Source organism: Propithecus coquereli, unplaced genomic scaffold (assembly GCF_000956105.1).
Source record: "Propithecus coquereli isolate 6110/MARCELLA unplaced genomic scaffold, Pcoq_1.0 Scaffold122, whole genome shotgun sequence".
Taxonomy (NCBI): Eukaryota; Metazoa; Chordata; class Mammalia; order Primates; family Indriidae; genus Propithecus; species Propithecus coquereli.
In genome coordinates this window covers 5,063,236-5,087,890 of record NW_012136303.1, presented here as the reverse complement: position 1 = coordinate 5,087,890, position 24,655 = coordinate 5,063,236, and the positions used below count along the sequence as shown (strand labels likewise).

Genomic DNA, 24,655 nt, shown 5'->3' with positions numbered 1-24,655 from the left:
AATGAGACACTTTTGTTTCCTACCTTATCAGGTTGATGTGAGGATTAGACGAGATGATGAACACTCAGTGTGTGGCACAGTACAAGTACTCTCAGCATCTTAACTGTTGCTATGGCTGCTGCTGTTGTTGTCTGAAAGAAGACTAGCCTGATAGCTGTGATGTGGGGGGTCAGGAAGAGGATGTGTTAAGGATAAGCGTCAAGTCCATAACTAGGTGAACACTGGGGACAGGGAGCCTCTTGAGACCAGAGACTTACACCAGGTTGGCCTGGGTGATGGCAGGGGTTGGGTTTCGACTGTGTCCTGCATGAGTATAAAGAGTTGTACAGGTGTACCTAGGTAAGCCCTCTGAACCAGGTCATGGATGAAGGCCAGAACTAGGTAGAAGAATGAAGAACTGATGGAGTGGGGAAGGGGGCTAAGTGCATGAGAAATGTGTGAGAAAACCACGGTAAATACTCACTCCACCCATATGAAAACCCAGCTTCCTCATCATGGCCTGAATGCTCTGCCCACCTCTCCCACCACATTTCCTATCCTTCTTCCCCTGAATTCACAGTGCTTCAGCCACCATGGTCTCCTTCTTCAAACTTACCATGCTCTTTCCTGCCTTGAGACCTCTGCACTTACTGTTCCTTTCTCAGAGGGACCTTCGGAACCACACTCAAGCTAAAGTTCTGTATTTCACAGCTACTTATGTTTTTCCTTCATAGCACTATTGCTACGTAAAATTACTTCATGTATTCATTTGCTTACCTATACATTATTTGTTTCTTACTTTAGAAGGTGAGCTCCACCGATGAGAAACCGGCGTCTCTCTTGCTCACAACACAATCCCAGCACCGAGCACAGTATCTGGCTCATAGCAAGGGATCAATAGCTGTGGATTGAACAAGCATGAATAAGGTTAGGAAAAAGGAAGTTGTGAGAGCCGAAAAGGCATGGTCCAAGAGGCAGGGATAAGGCAGTCATTTCCCAGAAAAGGGCTTTGCAGAAACCTTGGGATCATCTGGTATAACCTCCTCAGTCCATAGGTGGGGAAACTGAGGCCCAGAGAAGAGGAATGACCAGCTTGATGGCACTCAGAGAACAACTGCTGTGGGTTCTCAGGCAATTGGGATAAAACATCACATACCTGTCACCCAGAAGAGGTCACAGCCACCTCCCTGAGGCCATAGCTATATGTCTGCAGCCACCACCCTCCCCATCTCACACAGGAGGAGGTGCCTCTTTGGGAGCAGAGGTGCCAGTCAGCTGACCAACTGTGAAATGGGAGCTGGAAAGGGTGGACAGGCCCATCTGTGAGACAGGTAGCTATTCTGAGGCAGCTCTGAATAACGGCTGGTACAGAAATAACTCAGCCTCCTCACCCTTGTTCCAGTCCTCACACCTCTACCCCACCAAAGGTGAGGCTAACACTTACACACACCAGCTTTTAGCAGGGCCTGCAGGGATACAATGATCATCGGACTCAGCCCTGGCCACTGGGGGCTCACGTTCTGGTAGAGGAGGCAGACTAGGGACCTCAGGCTGCTGAGTGATGGTGCCTGGGTTTAGGGTAGCTCAAAGGAGAGATCTCCAGAGGAAAGGACCCCTGAACTAGTTCAATAGACATACAGAAGTTATCCAGCCTATGATGGGACAGTAACAGAGTAACTGCCTGTGCAAATGGGAGGGAGGCAACCCAGCCAAGTTCCAGGAATTGTCTGCAGTTTTAGTGGGTAGTTGCATCAGGAATTTGAGAGGGGAGTGGCAGAACAGGAGGCTGGAATGGAGAGTTTTGAACAAATTATGAAGAGCCTTGAATGTCAAGCAGAGTTTGAGCTATCGTTGATGCACAAGAGACAGCCATGGGAGATTTTTGACCAAGAGGAGCCCATGATCAGGTCTGCATGGTAGAAAGTGTCCTGTGACTGTTTTGGGAAGGTAGCCCTGGCAAGGAGAGTGGGGCGGGTTGGGGGAGGCGCTGCAGATCAAAGGGAGAAAACACTATAATCCGGACAGGCAGCTCTGGGTAGGACGCCTGTAGGAGGAAAGCATTGGGCCTGGGTCTCTTCAGGGCTAGTATCATCACTTCCCAGACTCCTGCGCCACGCCGCTCTCCGGGTCCAGCTTTTGTTCACTTGTTCCGAACTCCAAGTTTGAGCAGAAAAAAAGTGCTGCTGGAACCCTAATCCTAGACTAGGGGTCAGAGCAGGAGAGACTTCAGGTCCCAGAATGCTTCGCACTACAGCTCTGCAGGTCGCGCATGGTTCTTTTCAAGAAAGGAGGGGCCGGCTTGTAGGCCGGTGGGACTCGCCAGCCCGGTGAGGTGCGGGAAACCTAGGGACCGCCATCTTAGCTTGGGTCAAACCAACTGTGCTCTTAGTGGGAGCTTCACGCTCTCTCTTTCGTCAGTTTTTACAGGTACTGAAATAAAATGCGCTTCACTGTTGCAGGTCTCGTTATTCTGCTTTTCGTTGAGAACTCCTTCCATTTTGCGTCTTGGACCGGAACTGAACCACCAGCATACGATAGGCCTTCCCAGCATGGCCGCACTCAGCTAGGTGCTGCCAGGGGCGGAGTCGGAAGCGGTTTCGCCCCGCCTCCTAGCAGGAGGGGGTTTCCGCTTCCGGCAGCGGCGGCTGAAGCCTCGCTCTGGTCCCTGCGGCTGGCGGCCGAGCCGTGTGTCTCCTCCTCCGCCGCCGCCATATTGTCTGTGTGAAAAGAGGGGAGAGCGGCCGCCGCCGCTGCTGCTTCCACTACAGGTACCTTGGGAGCCGCCAGGCGAGGTCATTGGGGGGTGGGGGTAGGCCCAGGATGGAGCAGCAGGGCGCGGCCGCTCCTCACGCTTCCAGCAGACTAGCGTGCGGCCCTTCGCCTTCCCCTGCCCCCCCTCCACACATACACCAGCCGAGGCCCCTGCAGCCCATCGGGGAGGCCCGGGGCCACCCCCCAGAACGGAGAGCGCAGCTTGGGGGCAGAGGCCGTTGTAAGGGTGGGAACCAGCTATCGGAGTCCCGCTTATGGCGGGGGAGAGGGCTGGACTGGGCGGGGACTAGGGGCAACTTGGAGGAAGGGGGTCTCTGGGGGTTGGGGGAAGGGAGCTTGAGGGGTGGGGCCGCAGGGGATGCTAGGGGAGGGTGCAGAGGGAGTGGTGCCTGCTGTGTAGAGTGGGGTGAACCCTCCCGTGGAGCAGGGCAGCTGGAGTAGGGGCCTTCCTAGGGGTCCCTCTGGGTGGGGCTGAGCTTCCCACCTGCAGACTGGGTACAAGGTGGAGGGAACCCGGGGCGGGGTTACTGGGGAGAAAGGGGGAGGGGACCACGAAGTGGGGCAGAACGGGTGGAGGTGGGGTTGGAGTTAAGGGCTAGTTGGGAGCCTGGGTGGAAAAGGAGAGGTATGTAGAATGAAAGGTTCGCTAAGAGTATGTATGTGTTAGTTGGTGACCTTTTGAAAGAGTAGGACTTTTAAGTTTTGGGTTTTGTTATGTATTTTTTGCAGTGTTGGAACATTTCTAGGTTAGGCAGGTGATGGGTGGAACTTCTGTAGTTTGTTTGGGGAAGCAAAGTCAGGGTTAGGAAAAGTTGCTTGTTGGCTATTGCTTTTGTGCAGAGGAAAGACTTCTGAAAAGGAGGTGGCAGGTTATTTGGGAAGACTTGATTGCCTTTCAACTTCTTAATTCTATGAGAATGGGGCGTGGAGAGAGGAAATGAAAACTAGGAAGGATGGATTTTTCCAAGAATTGGAGGCCTCATTTCATCTAAGGAGTGGCAGTAAAGGCCAGTCGTTAAAAAGCAGACTGCTTAGGTTCTCAAATTCAGAGACCCTAGCCACTATTACGCAGCTGTGTGATCTAAACTCTGTAAGCCTCAGTTTTCCTTGTTTGTAAAATGGGGGTGATGATATTTCCTGGGTCATAAGTTTATGATGAACAGTAAATAAAACGATCCGTAGCAAGTGCTTCCTACAGTCCCTGGCAGTCAATAAGTGCTCAATAGATCTTAACTGTCTCTCTTAATAAAGGGACTAGGCTGGTGTATTTGGGGTTCCTCCGTTCTAGGTAAAATTCATGGTCAAGAATCTGAAGTAGGCAGGGCTTCAGAGTTTTATCTTTGTAGTTTTTGCAATGTTTTGTCATAAGTCATTTGGCTTTACTGGCTTGGTAGCCCTGGAGCTGAACGTCCAGGACCAGTAGTAGTTCTCCCCCATGTCATTTTGGAAAGTTCACTTGCAGTCTTACCTAGAGAGGTTTGTCCTGTGACTTTGAAATACTTGGCTTTCATTTGCTATTGGGGGAGGGTGTGTGACTTGAAGAAAGAATGGAAAGGTTGGAAGTTTGCTTAGATCGATTTATCAATTGATTACAAAGTTAGGTCACCATGGGGTGGCTTTTATTTTTTTAAAAAAACAAAACCATGCCTAGTTATGTCCTCTTTTACAAAATACAGAGGAGAAAAAGAAGCACACAAATTTAAGGGGGAGCATGGGTTCATTTCTAAGTTATATGGGTACATCGCCTTACTATTTGAGGATGAAACAGGTAGCAACTTCTTTTCCACGATTTGTTTTTAGTTCTATTGCCTACCCACTCTTCCAGGGGGAGTCCTGCTTTTACTATTGTCTCTATCTCTGAACATGCACCTTTATTTCACATACTCTAAAGAAAGTGGAGATTTTCTTTAGGAAGTAAGTTTAAAGCCTTACCTAGGGTTTGGGTTTGCAGTAGGCAGAATGACATCCCCATCCCCTCCCCCCAAGATGTCCATACCTTAATCCCCAGGATCTATAAATACATTATGTTACATGGCAAAAGGAACTTTGCAGGTATAGTTAAGGTTAAGAATCTTGAAATAGGAAAATTATCCTAGATTTTCTGGACCCAATTTAATTACATGAGTCCTTAAAAGCAGAGAACTTTCTCCAGCTGAGATCAGAGAAATGGGTAGAAGGGGAAATCAGATTTGAAGCACAAGAAGGACTTCATTTGCCATTGTTAGAGGGGGCCACATGTAGAGTAGAGGAAGAGTGTGGACAGCCTCTAGTAGCAAAGACCAGTCCCTAGCTGACATCCAATAAGGCGACCTCATTCCTACAGCCATAAGGAACCGAATTCGGCCAACAGCCTGAATGAACTTTGAAGTGAATTATTCCTGAATTTCCAGCAAGGAATGTAGCCTTGCAGACCCCTTGATTTTTGGCCTCGTGAGACTCTAAGCAGAAGACCTAGCCAAGTCCATCCAACTTCTGACCTACAGAAATTGTGAGATAATTTGGGTTATTTTAAGCCACTGCATTTGTGGTGATTTGTTATGGCAGCAGTAGAACACTAGTATAGATTTTGGTACCAGGAGTGGGGTACTATTACCTAAAAATGGAAATGGCAGTGGGTGGAGGCCAGAATAATCTTGAGGAGCATGATAGAAAAGGCCTAGAACAGATTGTTAGTAGAAATATGGATGTTAATGACTGCTAGTGAGGGCTCCGATAGAAACGAGGTACATGTTACTGGAAACTGTCAGAAAAGATGCTTGTTACATAGTGGCAGATAAGCTTAGCAGAGTTGTGTCTTGTGGTTATGGAAAGCAGAATTTGTAAGTGATGAACCTGGATATTTAGGTAAGGAGATTTCTATGCCTGATTTATTTGAGAATATGATTCTAATGGAGTGAACCCCTGTGAAATTCTTGCAAAGCCCATTAGGTTCCTGAGAATTTTATGCTAGCAGAAACAATGCTTGTTTGGATTGAAAGAGACAGAAAGTAAGAAATTAAATAGGGCTGTCAGACCCCCCGCCCCAAACTGTACTGACAGGAAACAGGCTGGTAAAACTAGTCATGTGAATGTGCTGCTTTTCATTTAAAAAGAAAGTTGACTTAGAGATGGAACCAAGAGCCCAGAGGGGTGGAGCTGAAAGCCATAGAGGCTTTTTGCCACTCTTTGAGATGGAATGGAATTTGTTGGGATTTTGAAACTGCTTTGGACTGGTGGCTCTATTTTCTTTTACATTTTCTCCATTTGAACTGGAATATCTGTAACTGTTACTCCATGCCTGTATCATCATAGTATGTTTGGAACAGATAACTTGTATTTTTAGGAATTCTGCCCTAGGAGTTACACTTACTGTATTATACCCTGAACCTCTTCTACATCTGAATGAAAGGATGGGACTTAGGACTTTTGAAATGATGAGCGTTAGATGAGATTTTTGGACTTTGACTTGGTGTGGTAATGGTATAAGACCTTTGGAGACCTTGGGATGGGATGAATGTATTTTGCATTTAGGAGAGATACGAATCTTTGGAAACCAGAAGGCAGACTGTGGTAGGCATAATGGCCTCCCTAAGATGTCTGTACCCTAAACCCTGGAACCTGAATATGTTTTGTGGCAAAAGGGACTTTTAAATATAATTAAGTTTAAGGATCTTAAAATTTGAAGATTATCCTGGATTTCCTAGGTGGGTCTGGTCGAATCATATGAGCTCTTAAAAGCAGAGAACTTTCTGTGACTGGAAGTCAGAGGTTGGAAGCATGAAAAGGACTCAACCTGCCTTATTGGAGGGGGCCACATGGAAAGCAGGAGAGAGGGAATGCAGGCAGCCTCTCACCTGCCAACCAGGAAGGAAATGGGGACCTCAGTCCTACAACCGCAGGAACTATATTCAGCCAACGGCCTAAACAAGCACGGAAGCATTTCTCCCCAGAGTTTCCAGCAAGGAACCCAGCCCTGTGGATGCTTTAATTTTGGCCTTGTGAGACTCAGCCAAGCCCACATGACTTCTGGCCTATAATAACTGAGATAATTGGCATTGTGGTGTTTGTGATAATTTGTTATGGCAACAATAGAAAGCTAATACAGGGATTTTGCTGGTTTTATTTCAGAATCTTTGGGGGATTATTTTTTTGGAGAACAAAGGTAGCAAAGATGATTTCTGTAAAGTAATTTGGTCCTAGGAGACTTAACAAAGTGGTGTTGAGTGGAACATATGCCTCTTCCTTGATGTTTAAATATTCTTCGACTGTCCTTAGATGTGGTTTGAAGAGGCTAGATGACCAGCTTGGTAAAATGTAGATTCTACAGCTCTAGGCCATTTCGGTGGGATTTCTATAAATTGGTGATTCTTCCATGCCTGTAATAAATTTCTTGGAAAAATGACATAATTTCTTTAATTTTTATTGGCTAAAAAAAGCAATGGGTTTATATAACAATCTTCTAAAGACTTATTTCCTATTTTTTAGAGAAGATGGAAATGGGTGATATGTTTTTGTGAATTAGTAACCACTTACACAGTGGTCTCTCTGTTTTCCCACACCTCCCACCCCAGCTCAGCGCAAAATTGTATGATCTTTTCTCCTGTCATTGTCATTTGAAGTTAAGAGTCAGATTTGGGAATAACTACAGAATGGAGTTTCTAGCTTTTAAGGAAGATCTTTTATTTTTGTTCTTTACAGTATCCTATTGACTGGATTCATAGAATGTGGACTAACTAAACTTTAGTCAGAAGATGGAGGAAATGAGACTTTATTTTTGAGCCATTACCTGAATAGAAAGGTAATTATGAGATGAGAGCATTTAAGGGTATGAAGGACTTTTGAGATTATCTGTTTGACTTCTGGTCTAGAGTAAGAGAAGTTGGTTCACATGAAGGTTAAATGGTCAACCAAGATAACTCACCTAGAATCCTAGTCCAGGTGATGGACAGTCATGGCTTTGCTATTCCCTGAGCACCCCTATCTTGCCCCTTTTCTAGATATTACCTAGGACAGGTTACTTTATCTCTCTGTGCCTGTTTCTTCATGGGGTCATTGTCAGGATTAATTGAGATAATGAATATATAACACATTTAGCACAGTACCTAACACAGTAAGGGCCCCCAGTATGTTAACTGTTTATAACATTTGTGGTTACTTTTGACAACTGTATGACAGCTTCTACACAAATATTGCAGTATAATTTGTACAAGTTCAGAAACAAAACTGTTATTGAATTAGGTAAGGGCTTAACATTTTAAGGTAATAATAAATAATGCTTATGATACTTGGTTTAAAATGAGAAACTGCATTTGATCTTTGGTGTGCCACAATTCATTGGGTGACCTGGACCAAGTTTGTTTCATAAGAGTGTTAGTGTGTTCTTACACCTGAATTTCTTTGAATTCCTAAGATGGATAGTTTCAAAAGTAGCATGTCATTTAGTTATTGCTTAATAGAGAAATCTAGGCCAGCCAGTTTTTCCAATGAAGAAATTCCTCTAGGATTATTAAGGAAAAGTAGCTGCTATCATTGTAACAAAGGATGTATTTGCACTGGATTGTAGACAGTTGGTAGTTTTTCTTATTTTGTATGCTCCAGAGTAGAGTTCAGCAGACCCAGTTCTTGACCAGACATAATTTGTTTTACATACAGAAATCAAGGATTTAGTCTTTTTAAAAGTTTAGGGTGAAAGAATTCACAGTATCACAAGATACTGCTAGGAGTGGCATTTCACTGGTTTCTACAAATCTTGTGTCTTTCAGCCTTAGACATTTTAAAAAACCTACTTAGCAACAGTTGCTGTGGTGGGCAAGCTTTTTTTACATTAGTGGTGATAAGTTTTCTTGCGTAGAAAATATTGCATTATCTGAAGTGAGAGTTTTAGGGTTAAATACCAGGGTACAGTTAGATTAATCTTTTATACTTTTGTATGTCTCATATCTTAAATGTCCTTGTATTGGTTGCTCTTTTCTTTTCACATTTTCTGGTCTTACGGGTTTTTGTGACAGGTTTTTATTAGGTGAAACATTTTAATTTGCTTGGAAAAGTGAACAGTTGGAATTTTTCTTATGTTATGACTAATCCTTTAATGGGCATTTCTCAATTTAGCTATCTCATTAATGTTCTATAAATTTTAAGAAAGCTACCTTATGAAAAATGAATGGGTAAATTATTTTCCTAAAAAACTGTATCATGTCATGTCAGAAAGTACAAAATAGTCATTTTGAGCAATTGAATTTATTACCATTCAAAAGATGTTGTTCATTTGACAGCCCCTGAGTGTCTGGTACGTTTCTGGCAGATACTGTGCAAAGGGTCTCAAGATTGTCCCTGCCCTGAAGCTCACAATTGAGTGACGTTTTGTAATAATAGATGTGTCATGCCACAACTTAGTAGTTTTTGGAGGTCTTTTCTTATGATAATTACTATTTGCTTATATCTTGGGTATGGTTTCTGAAACAGCTACAAAAATGGGGAGGAGGGTAGAATTGCTGGTGGGGGAGGGGAAGCAGTAGGATAATGGAACAGAACTCCAGGTTTGGAGTGAGACAGCCAAGTTTGGAGAAGTTTACTTAACCTCTCTCAAGCCTAGGTTGTCTTATCTCTACAGTTGGGATAACAACTACCCTAGGCAACTTACTAAGCTTCAGTTTCTTCACCTGTAAAATGCGGATTAATAGCACCTACCTCGGAGGATTCATGTGAGGATTAATAGCTAGAACACCAGCTAATAATATTATCACAGGATTACTGTAAAGATTAAAGGAGATAATTTATAAAATACCCGACATAAAGGTATCTGACTAGTGTTCTTTGCCTTCCTTCCCTGTCAGTGAAGACAGTGTGTTTATTGCTAGTGCTTCATTCCTTATTTTCATTTTCTGCTGCCAAGAGTTCTTACTTTTTAATGAGACTATTGACCTGTACTTCCTGTTTCTGGTGCAGCCTGCTGGATGGGTGAGGTGAGGTACTGAATTGCTGCTTGTGGGTGCATCGGTATGAAACTCACGCCCAGCATAGATTGCCTCAATTACTCATGTGCAATGTGCATTGCCAGAGTGATTATCTAGTCTTAGTGAATCTTTCCATCTTGAACTCAGGAAAAGTTCTATCTTTGCTCACCTATGGACTTGTGAATGTGAATCAGAGGTCTTTTTCCATCTTTTAACATCTGATTTTTATACAGTTGTGGTCTGGTGGCCAACCCATTCAGGTAAGAGAATAAACAAAGAGCCCTGACTGTTGAACCACCTCCACACCTTGCCTCCAAATCTAAAGCAATTCATTTTATTGAAGTATTTTTGGTAGGCTGTTAATAAATCCATTTGCAGAATTAAGGAAGTAGTGTTGAATTCATTGAAGTGAGCCTACTTAGGCTTTGGATTCTAAACAGACTTGGGTTCAAATCTGGCCTCTACCACTTAGTAATCCTGTGATTTTGGGCAGGTTATTTAATTTCTGAACTTGCTTATTTCTAAAATGGGAGTATACATCTCATGCCATTTCTGGCTTATAAGCAGCATTCAAATGGTAGCAGTAGTTATTAATTACATATGTAAATAAATGTTAGATTCTGCTTTAGATTATTGTATGTCTCAAATGAAATTTTCCATCTTTTGGTTCCAGAAGGTTATAGCCAGTGGAACGAAGTTTCACACTGTGCCTTTATTTTGTTTGTGTTGCCTCATAAAAAGGTGTGCACATGATGATCTTTGCCCATTATTCATTCTATATGATAGAAGATAATATTGGACTTCCAATTTCTATTAAATGTTTGGGGTAGAACTGTGTTAATCCAAATCAAACTGCTTGGGTTTTCTTGTAGTATCTCCCTTCATTGGAAGACCTCCCACTGTTATGTCATTTATGTAACATTGACATTCTGATCCCTTTCCTGGGTTAAACGTGGAGAAATGAAATTGACACAGAGGACCCAACATGCTAATGTTTTTTGTGTTGCTGTACCTCCTAGTTTGTTTTATGGAAGAAATACTTGTGTGTTTTGTTTTTTAAAACAGAATGTTGTATATTTTGTAGGCAGGAATAAAAGCAGAAGGCCCCAGTGGTATGTTAGGACTATAATCTCCTAAAGTTAAATATCCTGTAGGTTTGCACAAGCAGTAACTTCATGAATTATCAGATATCATTGTGGATATTTATATTCCAAATTCAGACCTGTAATATAGGACCAGAAAATTATTCTGTTGGTTCTGAACTGGTAATTTTCTTATTCAGTGTGCATTTGGAATCTTGGGATTTAAAGGTCAAAGAGTCAGGTGAACTGTCAAGGAGCTAGGTGAACTGTCACCCTTTTTGAGCTGTATGTATTCCCCAGTTTAAAAAAACAAAAACACCACTATTACTTGTATTAGTTTGATAGGGAAAAGAGGATATTGTTGGCCATGGTTACCACCTTAAATTGAGATAGGAAAAGAGAATTAGTATAAAGCGGAAGGGAAAAAAGATAACTTCATTTAATCTTATATTTATTCTTACCATTAACCTGTTTTCTTTTGGTTTATTCTTTTAAGCTAGGGTTAGGAGGCTTGGTTTGTGTTTGTTGTTTTTATCTTTTCATGTCAGTGACCTCCAAGTAGATAATCTCCCAGAAGAAATGGTTCACCATTAGTATATCTGGACTATACTTAAAAGCTGCAAAAGGTGATCACATACCTCTTGAAGTAAAGGGGTTATGAGATCACTTTCTCAATCTGTTGCATGGATTTTGATGATTCAGGTCGTGATCTCCACAAGTTATTTAAATTGGAACTTCTCAACCAGTGTACTGTATCACTGGTTGAGAGTGAGTTACAGATATGCTGAGATGCTGGTCCCTTCAGATGTCTGGTGATTCATGCAGGGTACAGTGCGTCCAAGCCAATGACCCTAGATCTGGAGCATTCTTGACCATTTACCTCAGTGTGCCATACAAACATTATTTTCTCTTTGTGTCTTGACTTTAAAAAGGACTGGATGCACTAATTTAGAAAGTTCAGTAAATGGGTATCCCAACAGTTTTGAGATTCAAGGGGCCAAGATTATTAAAATAATCTTGGCTTTAAGTTTAAAAAAGATCGATCTCTTTGACCCCTAGGTAATTCTCTTTGCACGTAATATTCAAGGGATATATTTTAAGATGTAAGACTGAATGATTTAAGGTTGGACACTTGTAAAGAAATTCCAGTTTTTCTAAAGTGGTATCGTGAGGCAAAACTAAAGCTTTTGTAAAACAGTTGTCCTCACCTGACTTACTCTGAATGCCACTGTATCTTTTCTGAAGTTGACATTTTGTTAATCATTCATCAAGCTTGTGTCTCAAGCTGGAACATGAATCGAACCCAGGATACATTGTCTTCCTGTCTTCCTCTAGGAAAGAATGGGATATGCTTAGTTTGAGCAATTTGATTTTTTAAAAATATTAATCAAGTTAATATTGATTAACTATTAATTAAGTTTTAACTATTAATTAATCTTATTAAGATTAACTGTTGATATTGATTAAATATTAATCAAGTTAACCTTTTAAAATGAGTGTTTTACAGTGTGAAAAGTGTACATTTCCCAGTTGTCTAACTCAGCAGTTACTAATTTTGCACAGATTTACAGATTTCCTCTGTAATTTTTCCTTCAAAAACATACATGCTACTTTGTATACATTTTCAAGGAGTTCATGGCTACTGATCTCATTAATGAACTCCATTTTCAATGCCATAATTTGTATAGTCTAAATAATAGTTTGGCCTTTTCATTATTTTTAATTTATTTATTTTATTTTATTTTATTTATTTATTTATTTTGTATAGAGCAGGGATTGATAGCTCAAATGCTTTTAGGAGTCAAGCCAGTAAGATAAATGAATAGAATCGTCCAGCTTTACATGTGGCATCTCCAGTGGGTATATTTTAAAAGAGCACCATTGTTGGACAGTCAGAGCTTAGCAGATCCAGCTGGTTTTTATCAGTGCAGGAATCAAGAATCATTGTTACTAGATAGGCAGACCTACCTGCCTTCCTTCCCTCTTTCTTTTGAGAAACTGAAAGTTGTTATTTTTTTTTAGTGTTGGCAACTATCGTTCTAAAAGATATTTATTATGAAAAAATGTTAATACCTAATTCAACTTAACACCTGATTCACTTTTTTAAAAGTGTGAAAAACTTGTACACAAATCTTCATAGCAACATTATTTATAGTAGCCAAAAAGTAGGAACAACCCAAATATTCATCAGCGATGAATGGATAAACAAAATGTGGTATATCCCTACAGTGGATTCAACCATAAAAAGGAATGAACTACTGATACGTGCTACAGCCTGGATGAATCTTGAAAACATTTTGCTAAGTGAAAGAAGCCAGACACAAAAGGCCACATACTGCATGATTCCATTTATGTGAAATGTCCAGAATGGGCAAATACATAGAGACAACAGATTAATGGTTGCCAGGGGATTGTAGGGGCAGGGTATTGGGAGTGTTTCCTTTGGCATATTGGTTTTCTTTTTGGGGTGATGGAAACATTCTGGACTCGGATAGTGTGATGGTTACACAGCATTGTGAATATACTAAAAACCACTGAATCGTACTCTAAAATTGTGAGTCTTAAGTTATGTGGATTTTATCTCAATTTTAAAAAATACTGTGTAAGCCAAATAGGAGAGAGATATATACATGAATTCACATACACAGAGTCTCTGTTTTATCTGTGGAGGATACATTCCAAGACCCCTAGTGGATTCCTGAAACTGCAAGTAGTATCAGGCCTGATTGCCTTTGGTTGGAACACATTTTCTGTTCATGTCTTCCACCCACAAGTTTTATGCCTTTTCCTTCTTAACTAAGGATTTGTCATACAGTGTGGCTGTAGCTTTTGCAGTTTGAGATGCAACAGCAGAACTAGCATGGATTTCTTTTTCCTTCTTCACAATTTAACAGAATATTCATTCTTACCATAGATCTTAGCAACCTGGACATATGCTTTTTTTTCCTCGTTATGTCAAGAACTTTCCCTTTTCACTTAAAGGAAATACTGTACAGCTTCACTTAAGCATTTATAAATTGCCAGCATCACTACTCTTACACTTTGGGGCCATTCTTAAGTAAATTAAGGGTTATTTGAACACAAGCACTCTGATCCAGCAACAGTCTTGATCACTGAGAGGGTTACTAAGTGACTAATGGGTGGGTAAGCATGTACAGGGAGGATATACATTAGACAATGGGGATGACGATTTACGTTCAGGGCAGGATGTCACTAGGTGGTGTGAGATTTCATCACACTACTCGGGTACAGTTTAAAACTTAATGAATTGTTTATTTCTGAAATTTTCCATTTAATATTTTCAGACCACAGTTGACAGCGGTAATTAAAACTATACATAAGGGGGGGCTACTGTGTGTGTGTGTGTGTGTGTGTGTGTGTGTGTGTGTGTGTGTGTGTAGGTGCATCCACCAGTTTACAGTCTTTGCTGTAGAACAAAATGAATAGGCTGTGAATCTAGACAGGACTATTTTCAAATCACTACCTCTCTGTGACATTGGAGAGGTTATGCAGTTTCACCATCTACAAAATGGGAAAGACATTACCTAAGTCTTGGACTTGCTAGTTTAAAAGTAGTAAGTATAAATCCCAAGAATCAGTGACAAACATAGGCATTCACATAACAAAGTGCCTAGCCTCTACAAAAAATAGAAAAATTAGTAGTCTCAGCTACTTGAGAATTGCTTCAGCTCAGGAGTTTGAAGTTAAAGTGAACCATGACGATGCCACTACACTCTAGCCCAGGCAACAGAGCAAGACCCTATCTCAAAAAAAAAAAAAAAGACAAAAAACGGCTTATGGCTCCAAGAAACATTGTTCACACATGCTGACTGGTTTCGCATCTCTTTGGGAAGTGAATATTATGAAACCGTTTTACCTCTGGTGTTAGTGATGTATACAATAACATTTATAGGTAAGATTGAAGAGCATTTTTAAATTAGCTGTAGATCAGATGGATCAAATATCCATCTTACAGCCAAGTGTATTAATATTGTACAGAAAGCCTTAACTTTCTCAGTTTTGAACAGGAGTGGGCCCATACACAGGCACAGTTGATTTTTGCCAAAATAATTGTCTGTTACTGTCTTGCAGTCAAACATTTGTGGAACATTTCACCACCCTAGTCACTGTGGTAAACATAGGACGTATACTAAGAGAAATAAATCAACAACCAAAGTACTTGAATTCATAATCTGGTGTATGTAAACAAAACATTCTGTATGACAATGTAATAGTATATGGTAGTGCTTTGGCCCCATAGAGGAGGTACTTGGCTCATTTTGAAGAGGCATGGAAAGGCTTCCTACTGGTTGTTAAACTTATTGGTTCTTGAAGGCTGAGTAGGATTTTCCTGAGCAAGCAGTATTGGAAGGCATAATCAAAGTATAAAGACAGAGACTTGGAGCAGAGGGGAGCAAGTTCTGTACTCATTTGTTTTAAAAATATTAAGCTGTGCAGTAGAAAGACATTAGGATAGAACAGAGGTTAAAATACTGATTGAATTTTTTGGTTATGGGACTATTCAGGATTTTCATCTCTTCTTGTATCAGTTTTGATAAGTTTTTTTTCTCTAGGAGTTTCACATTTACTGGCATAAATTATTCATGATATCCTCTTTTTACTATCTGCAGGATCTATAGTGATGTATCCTTTTCCGTTCTTGATATTGGACATTTACCCTAATTTCTTTTTATCAGTCATGCTAGTGTTTTTCTAAGAGTCTTTTCGAAGAACCAATTAGCTTTATCAGTCCTCTTCTTTATGTTTGTTTCCTATTTCTTTAATTTCTGCTCTTTTATCTTTTTCTTCCACTTTCTTTGGGTTTATTTCTATTTTTAAATTTATCGAGATATACGTAACTTAATTTTAGCTTGCTTTTCTAATATATGCATTTAAGTTTATAAATTTTTAAGTCCTGCATTAATTGTATCCTATATGCTTTGAAATTTAATATTTTTACTAACAACCTATCCATGTCCTATGCCTTATTTTATTTTTAAATTTATAATTGATACATAATTGTACATATTTATGAGGTACAGTGTGATGTTTCAATATATGTATATATTGGATGGGTATATAGCTTTTGGTTTAGATGTATCTTTTTTAGATAGCATATGATAGGATTTTTTCCCTTTATTTTTCGAAATTAATATGCAATAAAATTGACTCCTTTTTGTGTGTACTGTTTGATGATTTTTTTTTTTTTTTTTTTCAGAGTGTCGCTTTGTTGCCCGGGCTAGAGTGAGTGCCGTGGCGTCAGCTTAGCTCACAGCAACCTCAAACTCCTGGGCTCAAGCAATCCTCCTGCCTCAGCCTCCCGAGTAGCTGGGACTACAGGCATATGCCACCATGCCCAGCTAATTTTTTCTATATATTTTTAATTGTCCAACTAATTTCTTTCTATTTTTTAGTAGAGACAGGGTCTTGCTCTTGCTCAGGCTGCACTCGAACTCCTGAGCTCAAGCAATCCTCCCAGAGTGCTAGGATTACAGGCGTGAGCCACCGCGCCTGGCCTTGTTTGATGAATTTTAACACACATGTAGATTCAAGTAACCACCATTACAACCAGGACATAGAACAGTTATGTCACCTTCCACATGTTACCCTTAGTAACACACCTACCCTCCCACCTCTGATCTTTGGCAACCATTATTCTGTTCTGAGTTATTGTAGATTATCTTTTCAAGAATGTTATATAAATGGAATCAAACATTGGTATTTTGAGACTGGCTTATTTCATTAAGCATGTTGCCTCTGAAATTCATCAAAGTAGGGTGTGTAAATAGTTAGTTCCTTCTTATTGCTGAGTAATATTCCACTTTTGGTTAGACCATAGTTTTTTTAATCCATTCACTCCTTGAAGAACATTTTGTTTTCCATTCTCTGGTGATTATGAATAGAACTGCTATAAACATGTGGATAGGCTTTTGTGAATTTGTAAATTTTCTCTTGGTTAAATACATATGAGTGGGATTGCTGGTCATATGAAAAATGTAAGTTTAACTTTATAAGAACCTGCCAAACTTTTCCAGAATGGCTATACACTACTATTTTGCCTTCATGCCAGCAGTGTATGAGAGTTTCAATTGTACCTCATCCTCTCTAGCACCTGATATTGTCAGTATGTAACTTGTAATATTGAAATAATTTTAGATTTATGAAAGTTGCAAAGACAGAATCTTAGTATACCCTTCACCCAGCTTCCCCTAATGTTAACATCTTACATAACCACAATACTTCATCAAAACTAAGAAATGAAGATTGGTGTAATACTATTAACTAAACCACAGACTTTATTTGATTTTACCATTTATATCCTTAACTCTGTTTAAGGATCCAATCCAGGATACTACATTGCATTTAGTCATTGTGTCTCCTTAGTATCCTCCAGTCTGTGAATTTCTCGGTTTTTCCTTGATTTTTAACGCTTGGAAACTTTTGGGAAAGACTGGTGAGATATTTTGTAGAATATTCTTCAGTTAGATTTGACTGATGTTTTCTCAAGATTATACTGTGGTTATTATTTTGCAAATACTGCCACAGAGGTGAAGGGCCCTTCTCATCACATTATATCGGGTATATGATGTCAGTATGACTTACTGTGAGTGATAGTTCAGTAGTGTCTGCCAGAATTTTCCACTGTAGAGTTACTATTTCTCCCTTTCCATACTTATGCATTAGAATGGCATTCCTAAGTTCAGACTACTTTCAAAGGGGAGGAAAATTAAACTCTACCTCCTCAAGGGAGGTATATTAAATAATTTGTGGGCTCACATTAAAACCACCCTAGTAATTAATAAATATCCTGGAGGAGATACTTTGAGGCTATGCAAATGACCTGTTTGTCCTAAAAGCTTTACTCACTAATTTTAGCATCTGTCAATGAATGTTGCTTGCAGCAAGTACTGTGCTGGTCAAATGGTGGTTTTCTGTTCCTCTCTGTCTACAGGTATTAGTTGGAATTCTTAAATAAGGATTTTTTTTTTTTAATTTACATGGTGTGGATATATGGATATTTATTTTTTTGTTTGGGGTTAAAATTCAATACTCTTATTATTTTGTTCAAATTGTTTCAGCTTTAGACATTGGAGCTCCTTCAAGTTGGTTCCCATGTCCCTTCGACTATGATATTTGCCAGGCTATCTTGTTATTTTCCTGCCCCAATCCTAGAATCAGCCATTTCTCCAAAGAGCTCTCGTTCCTTTTATTGGAGAATGATATTTAGAAACCAAGATCTTCACTAGGTATTCTCATTGCTACTCAATGTCACTGCTTTTAAGTGCTCTCAGCAAACAGAGCTAAGAATTTGCATAAAGTGATGTCTACTCTGTGTTATACAATTCTGTGGGTTTTGACATAGTCAAAACAGTACTATACAGAACAGTTTCGTTGCCATAGGGCAATCGCTCATCTGTTCCCCATGCCTATGGTTTTGCCTTTTCCAGACTGTCATATAAATGGAAGTATACAAGATGTACGTACAGGCCTTTTGAGTCTGGCTTCTTCACTTCACAAAATACATTTAAGATTCATCCTATGTTTTTCTTAATTCCAGGAGTTAGAAAAAGAAAAAGAAAAAAAAAGAAACAACAAAAAAGATGCATCCATGTTGTTGCACAAATGAATAGTTTGTTAAATATTCCTTGGTTAAACCATTGCTTGTTTACCTGTTGGGCACCTTGGTGGTTTCTGTTTTTTCACAATTATGAATAAAGCTGCTATAAACATTTATGTATAGGATTTTGCATAAATACAGGTTTTCATTTCACTTGAGTAAATACCTATGAATGGGAGTGCTGGTTATATGGATGGTAAGTGTGTGATTAACTTTATAAGAAACTTTTAAATTATTTTCCAAAACGACTGTACTATTTTACATTTCCACCAGGAATGAATTAGTTCCTGTTTATCTGCATCCTTACTAGCTTTTGGTATTGTCAGTTTTTTGTTTGGTTTTTTAAAATTTTAGCCATTTTAATAGATCAGTAGTGGTATCGCATTGTGATTTTAATTTTAATTTCCCTAGCAACTATTAGTGTTGTGCATCTTTTCATATGGTTATCCATATAACCTCTTTTGTGATGTGTCAGATCTTTTGCCCATTTTTTAACTGGATTATTTTCTTATTCTTTACATATTACAGGTACAAGTCCTTTATCAGATATGTGATTTGCAAATAGTTTCTTCTTGTCTCTGGCTTATCTTATTCTCTTAACAGTGTCTTTCAGAGTGGGGACGGAGAAAAAAAAACAGTGTCTTTCACAGGCCAGAAATATTTTAATGTCAATGAAGTCTCACTTATCAATTTTTTCTTTTATGAATCATGCTTTTAGTGCTGTGTCTACAAACTGCCTAACCCCAGGTTGCAAGATTTTCTCCTAAAAGTTCGATAGTTTTGCATTTATATCTATGATCCATTATGAATTGTTTTTTATATAAGATGTGAGGTTTAGATTGAAGTTCATGATTTTACATATGGATCTCCAGGTGTCCCAAAACCATTCATAGAAAAGATTATCCTTTTTCCATTGAGAACTGCCTTTGTACCTTTTTCAAAAATCAATTGGTCATATTTGTGTGGGTTTTATTTCTGTACTTTCCATTCTGTTTCATTGATACGTGTTTTGTCCTTTTTGCTAGTAACACAGTTTTGATAACTATAGATTTGTAATAGTCTGAAAATTGGGTAATGGGAGTTTTTCAGCTTTATTATCATTTTTCAGAATTGTTTTATTATTCTTGTTCATTTGGATTTCTTTTTTAACATACTGACTGCCACACAAAAAAAATCAGAAACTTTTCCTTAGGGCCATAGTGTTTTATTAAGAAAATAGAATAAAAACTTTGAGTGTAATTTAAAGGTAAACATAAATAGAAAAACAAAATTTATTGATTTCTATTCATTTAATCCAAGTTTTTAGAATTAAATTGTCAATATTAATTGTAACAATAAGAACATCAACAAGATTTTATATATGTTTCACGTGGCCTGGGGATCAAAACTAAAGTGAGTTAAATACAACTCTCATGGCAGTTAATGCGTTAATCCAATCTGATTGTCTTTTACCTGGATAATTTATTTCATTTATATTTAATAAGTCATATCTCAGTTTAATTTTTTTCCCGTGTGTTTCTTATGTTCTGGATTTTTTTCATCTCTTTACCATTCCTTTGGATTCTTTTTATCATTTTACTTTTTTCCTTCTTTCTACTTTGGAAATACATGTTATTTTTGTTCTGTAATGAGTTACCATCATAGATATTATGACTTGCCACCATAACTTATCAAAGCCTAATATTAAACAATAACTCTGTTGTCTTTTCAGATAATAAAAGGACCTCAGACCACTTTAATGACATCTCTCCAATGTAATATGCTTTTGTTGTCATGTATTTTAAATCTGTTTTTTAAAGCTTTGTAAGACATTCTTATTTTTTAATATAGTCAATGTTTGGAGTTTTCAAAAAATTTTCCTCTCTTTTGCTCCTCATTTTCTCATTCAACTCAAACCTTCCAAATGGAGTTTTTAAAAATCTCTTTCTTTAGAGATATTTGCTTAATAATAGAATTTTAATTTGGCAGCTATTTTTTTTTTTAGCACACTACAGATATTAAGCTATCTTTGCTTCATTGTTTTGAAAAATCAGCTGTTCTTACGTTCTTTATTTTTTTTTTATTTTTTTATTTTATTTTATTTTTTTTTTGAGACAGAGTCTTACTCTGTTGCCTAGGCTAGAGTGCTGTGGTGACAGCCTAGCTCACAGCAACCTCAAACTCCTGAACTCAAACAATCCTCCCGCCTCCGCCTCCCAGGGTGCTAGGATTACAGGTGTGAGCCACCGCACCGGGCCTCTTACATTCTTTGAATGTAATCTTTTTCTCTGCTTGTTTTTCAGATTTCTCTTTGTCTTTTGTTTTTTGTTTTCATTTTTATTTGTTTGAGATGCTCTCACTGTGTTGCTTGAGCCTTGAATTCCTGGGCTGAAGCATTCCTTCTGCTTCAGCCTCCCAAGTAGTTGGCCACCTTGCCCAGTTTAGGTTTTTCTGCTGTTTTATGATTATATGTTTGGTTGTGGATTTCTTTTTATTGATCTTGTTTGGAAATTGTTGGCTTCTTGGAATTTGCTTGTGTCTGATTGCTTCTGGAAAATTTTCAACTTTACTCAAATATTGCCTTTGCCCCACTTTCTCCTTTTCTCTACTAGTACCAATTAAAAGTATACCAAACTGTTTCACTGTGTTTTTCCTCTTATTTTTCCATAGTTTTGACTCCTGCTGTGTTGTGGACAGTTTCTAGTCTATTTTTCAGTTGATTAATCGTTTTCTTTTCAGGTTTGTTGGATTTACTGTTAAATCAGTCCGTTTAATTTACTTATTTCTAAAAGTTTCATTTTGTTTTTTGAATTCTGCTGGGACATCATATTTGAAAAATTGTTGGTACGAATCATTTGAGGCCTGTAGCCTACTTTTCTCCACAGCGAGCTTGCTTATGTGAGGTATCCGTGAACAGTACTGGTGTCCAGGAACCACCTTAAAACAAGCTTAAGATATGATAATACACTCTGATAGGCTTTAATTCCTCCCTATAGCTTCTACTCTCCATTCACTCTCACCCTTAGGGTGTAACCCTGTGAAGTTCCAGCTTATTATGGAAAGGGTCCCCTATTAGACTCCTCAGTTTGTGAGAGCCCTGGCCTGTGGTTTATGTCAGAAGAAAATTCTAATTTTTAGGGATCAACAAAGGCCCTTTGGGCTTCCTTGCTTGCCTGCTTCTCCGGGTTCCCATTTTCGATTCACTGTAGGCTATGATTATGTTTCTGTATTATTCAAGAATGAGAGAGAGAGAGAGAGAGAACGTGTGTGTGTTTAATCCCTTTATTTGTCATCAGTGGGAGGGTTGACCCAAATAACCTAGCCTACCATTAATCAAAACACGAAAATTGCCTGCAGAAATCTTGATTTCTTACTTTGAATCATCTACACCACTTAGCTCCTTGTCTTTCTAGGCATTTTGCTATGTGACTGTGTTAGTCAGGGTTCTCTAGAGAGACAGTATCAATAGGATACATATAGATATATAGACATAAAAGATATTTATCAGGGGAATTGGCCAGGCTGTCTGCAAGCAGGAGACCCCGGGATGCCAGTAGCCTTGCTTAGTCCAAGTCTAAAAGCCTAAGAAGACAGGAGTTGGTGGTGGGTGTGGGGCCGCAGTGTTGAGATGATACTGGTGTAAGTCCTGGGATGTCCAGGAGCAGGAGGAGAAGAGTGTGTCCCAGCTCCAAGAGAGAAAGGGAAATTCTTTTCTTTTTTTTTTTTTTTTTTTGTTCTATCCAGGCCCCCAACTGATTGGATGGTGCTCTCCCACATTGAGGGCAGATCTTCCCCACTTAGTCCATTAACTCACAGCCAGTCTCCTCTGGAAACATCCTCACAGACACGCCCAGAAGTATTGTTTTACCAATTCTCTAGGTATTCCCTAATCCAGTCACATCGACATCTAAAACTAACCATCACATGACCTCTGTAGTAAAACTGGTTTGTGTGGGGAGTAGAGAAAGGAAAAGAAAGAATTACAAAGATTGTAAATTAATTATTCTCTTTGTTTTAAGCACAAACTATAACAGTTGAGTAGAGTAGACTAATAGTTTCCAAATCAGATATAAAAGGGTTACTGATCTGATGTGCTTCTTATAGGGAATAACAAGGTGTGTCAACTTTTCATCATTTTAGAGCACAAAATTATAGGCCTTTAAAATTTTTTTTTAATTAATTTATTTTTCTTTTGAGACATGGTCTCACTCTGTCGCCCAGGCTAGAGTGCAGTGGTGTGATCATAGGTCACTGCAGCCTCGAACTCCTAGGCTCAAGTGATCCTCCCAAGTAGCTGGGACTGTTAGGCACATGTCACCACACTCGTCTGGTCTTTAAAATTCTTAACTTGTTTAAAATGTTGTGCTTTACAATTTCATGTTTTAGTGCTTTTCATCTGAGTAATTTCCTATGCATCCTATAAAAGTAAGCTTAGATGTTATTTTTTCCCTGACCGCTTTTCCCCAGACATTTTAGGTACTCCATAAATATTTGTTGAATGAATGATTGGTTGTTGGTGGTATAAATACCCTTCAGTGCCTACAGAGCACCATGATTTAATTCTTTCAAGCACTGATCACTTGAGATTGTAATGGTCTGTTTTCTCTGTCTGAGAGGAGATATACTTTCTCTTTATTCTCCAGGGCCTAGAGAAAGAATCCCTTCCTGGCAACCAGGCACACATTTCCTGGTACGTAGTAAGTGTTCAATAAATGCTTACTGAATGAGCGTTCTCCTCTTGATTTGAAAAGAAGAGAGAAATTGAGGACAACTCTGGACATGTGAGACAAGTAATTATGATAGTATTAGCTACTCATGCTTTTTGTGTTTGTTTGGCTTTTAACCAATGCCACTTTTGTAAAGAGAGAAAGCAAGTTTGTTTGGCTAAATTTTTTACTTTGGCTTCTACAACAAGGCAGGAAAGTGTATCTTCCCCCTGATTTCCACAAATCTTACTTATCTCTTACTAGTTTACTCTGCCTGATTGCTTGGAAAAAGAGTTTGTTCATTCTCTGCAGCAACGCTTAAAAGGTGGTTTCCTCATACGGCTGCTTTCCCACTAAACCATGCAGTCAGTGCAATCTAAGCACAGTCTTTGTTCTTTTTTTTTTTTTGGAGACAGGGTCTCCCTAGAGTACATTGGTGTTGTCATCATAGCTCACTGCAACCTCAAGCAATTCTTCTGTCTAAGCCTCCTGAGTAGCTGGGACAGCAGTTGTGCATCACCATGCCTAGCTAATTTTTCAGTTTTGTAGAGAGATGGGGTTTTGCTATGTTGCTGAGGCTGGTCTTGAACTCCTGGCCTCAAGCGATCCTCCCACCTCAGCTTCCCAGAGTGCTAGGATTACAAGTGTGAGCACCCATGCCTGGCCCTTATTCTTTGCTATAGAAATCTTTGTCTGGTCTGGATGAATTTGAGATCTTGTTCATTTGCTATAGTTGATCTAGTAATGAGAGGGGGATTTTGTTTTTTTCAGAAAATAAACATTAGGGTTAGGAAGAACTAATAAAACTGTATTACAGTTAGAAAATGGACTTAACTTTTTTAAAGTTCCAGAATAATCGTTTCCATTTCTAATACTAGGAAATTCATCAATAAAAATACATTAGCAGAAATGACTAATCAGACTTGGACAGTTTTCTGGTATTGGACCATTACTAAGCCTCTGTTTTCTTTATTGTTGCCAAATTGAAAAATAGGAATGAAACAGAACAGAAGAGATTAGAGGGAGAGGCTAGCTAAGGGCAAGGGGAGTTTTAATTGAAGTTAATTCTATATTTAGTTTATGTCTGTGAGCTTATACTTTTGGCCGTGCATAATTTAGCCTTATGGTTTAACAGAGTTTTTCATTTACTTATATTTTATTGAACAATAGGTCATGCAGAGCCATGAAATTGGCTTTGATGTGGTCTGACTTCAGGAGGGAAAAATTTATCGACAAGATGCTTTTTCATAACTGATTAATTGGCTTCAATTAGGCTAAACATTGAGTACACAAGACTTAGCCTTGTCTTCAAAGTCATTCTGAAGGCTTTTAGGTAGACATAGTGGCCTGAAATTGTTAGCCACTAAAGTTATACCTTTTGTGCAATTACATGGGAACAGTAAATACTAAAGTAAGATAATTTAAAATGGAAATTATTAGGAAAGGTAATACTTTTTCTGTAAGTCAGAGTTTTCTTTTCCTCTCCCCTCCCCTCTTCTCCTCGAGACAGGGTCTCTCTCTGTCACCCAGGCTCTAGTGTACAGTGGTGTCAGCATAGCTCACTGCAAGCTCAAACTCCTGGGCTCA

General features: G+C 39.1%; 1 protein-coding gene across 3 annotated transcripts in view; it reads left to right on the top strand.

Moving 5' to 3' along the window:
- Positions 1–2,580: 2,580 nt before the first annotated feature.
- Positions 2,581–24,655, top strand: part of CSNK2A1 (casein kinase 2, alpha 1 polypeptide) — a 51,861-nt gene continuing 29,786 nt past the window's right edge. Inside the window, exons 1-2 of one of the 3 annotated variants that reach the window (XM_012637663.1) lie at positions 2,669–2,747; positions 23,006–23,052. The gene's annotated coding sequence lies outside the window, so the exon portion shown is untranslated. Of the gene's footprint in view, positions 2,748–23,005; positions 23,153–24,655 lie in introns of all 3 variants that reach the window. The other 2 variants (XM_012637664.1, XM_012637662.1) reach the window with 2 other exon arrangements.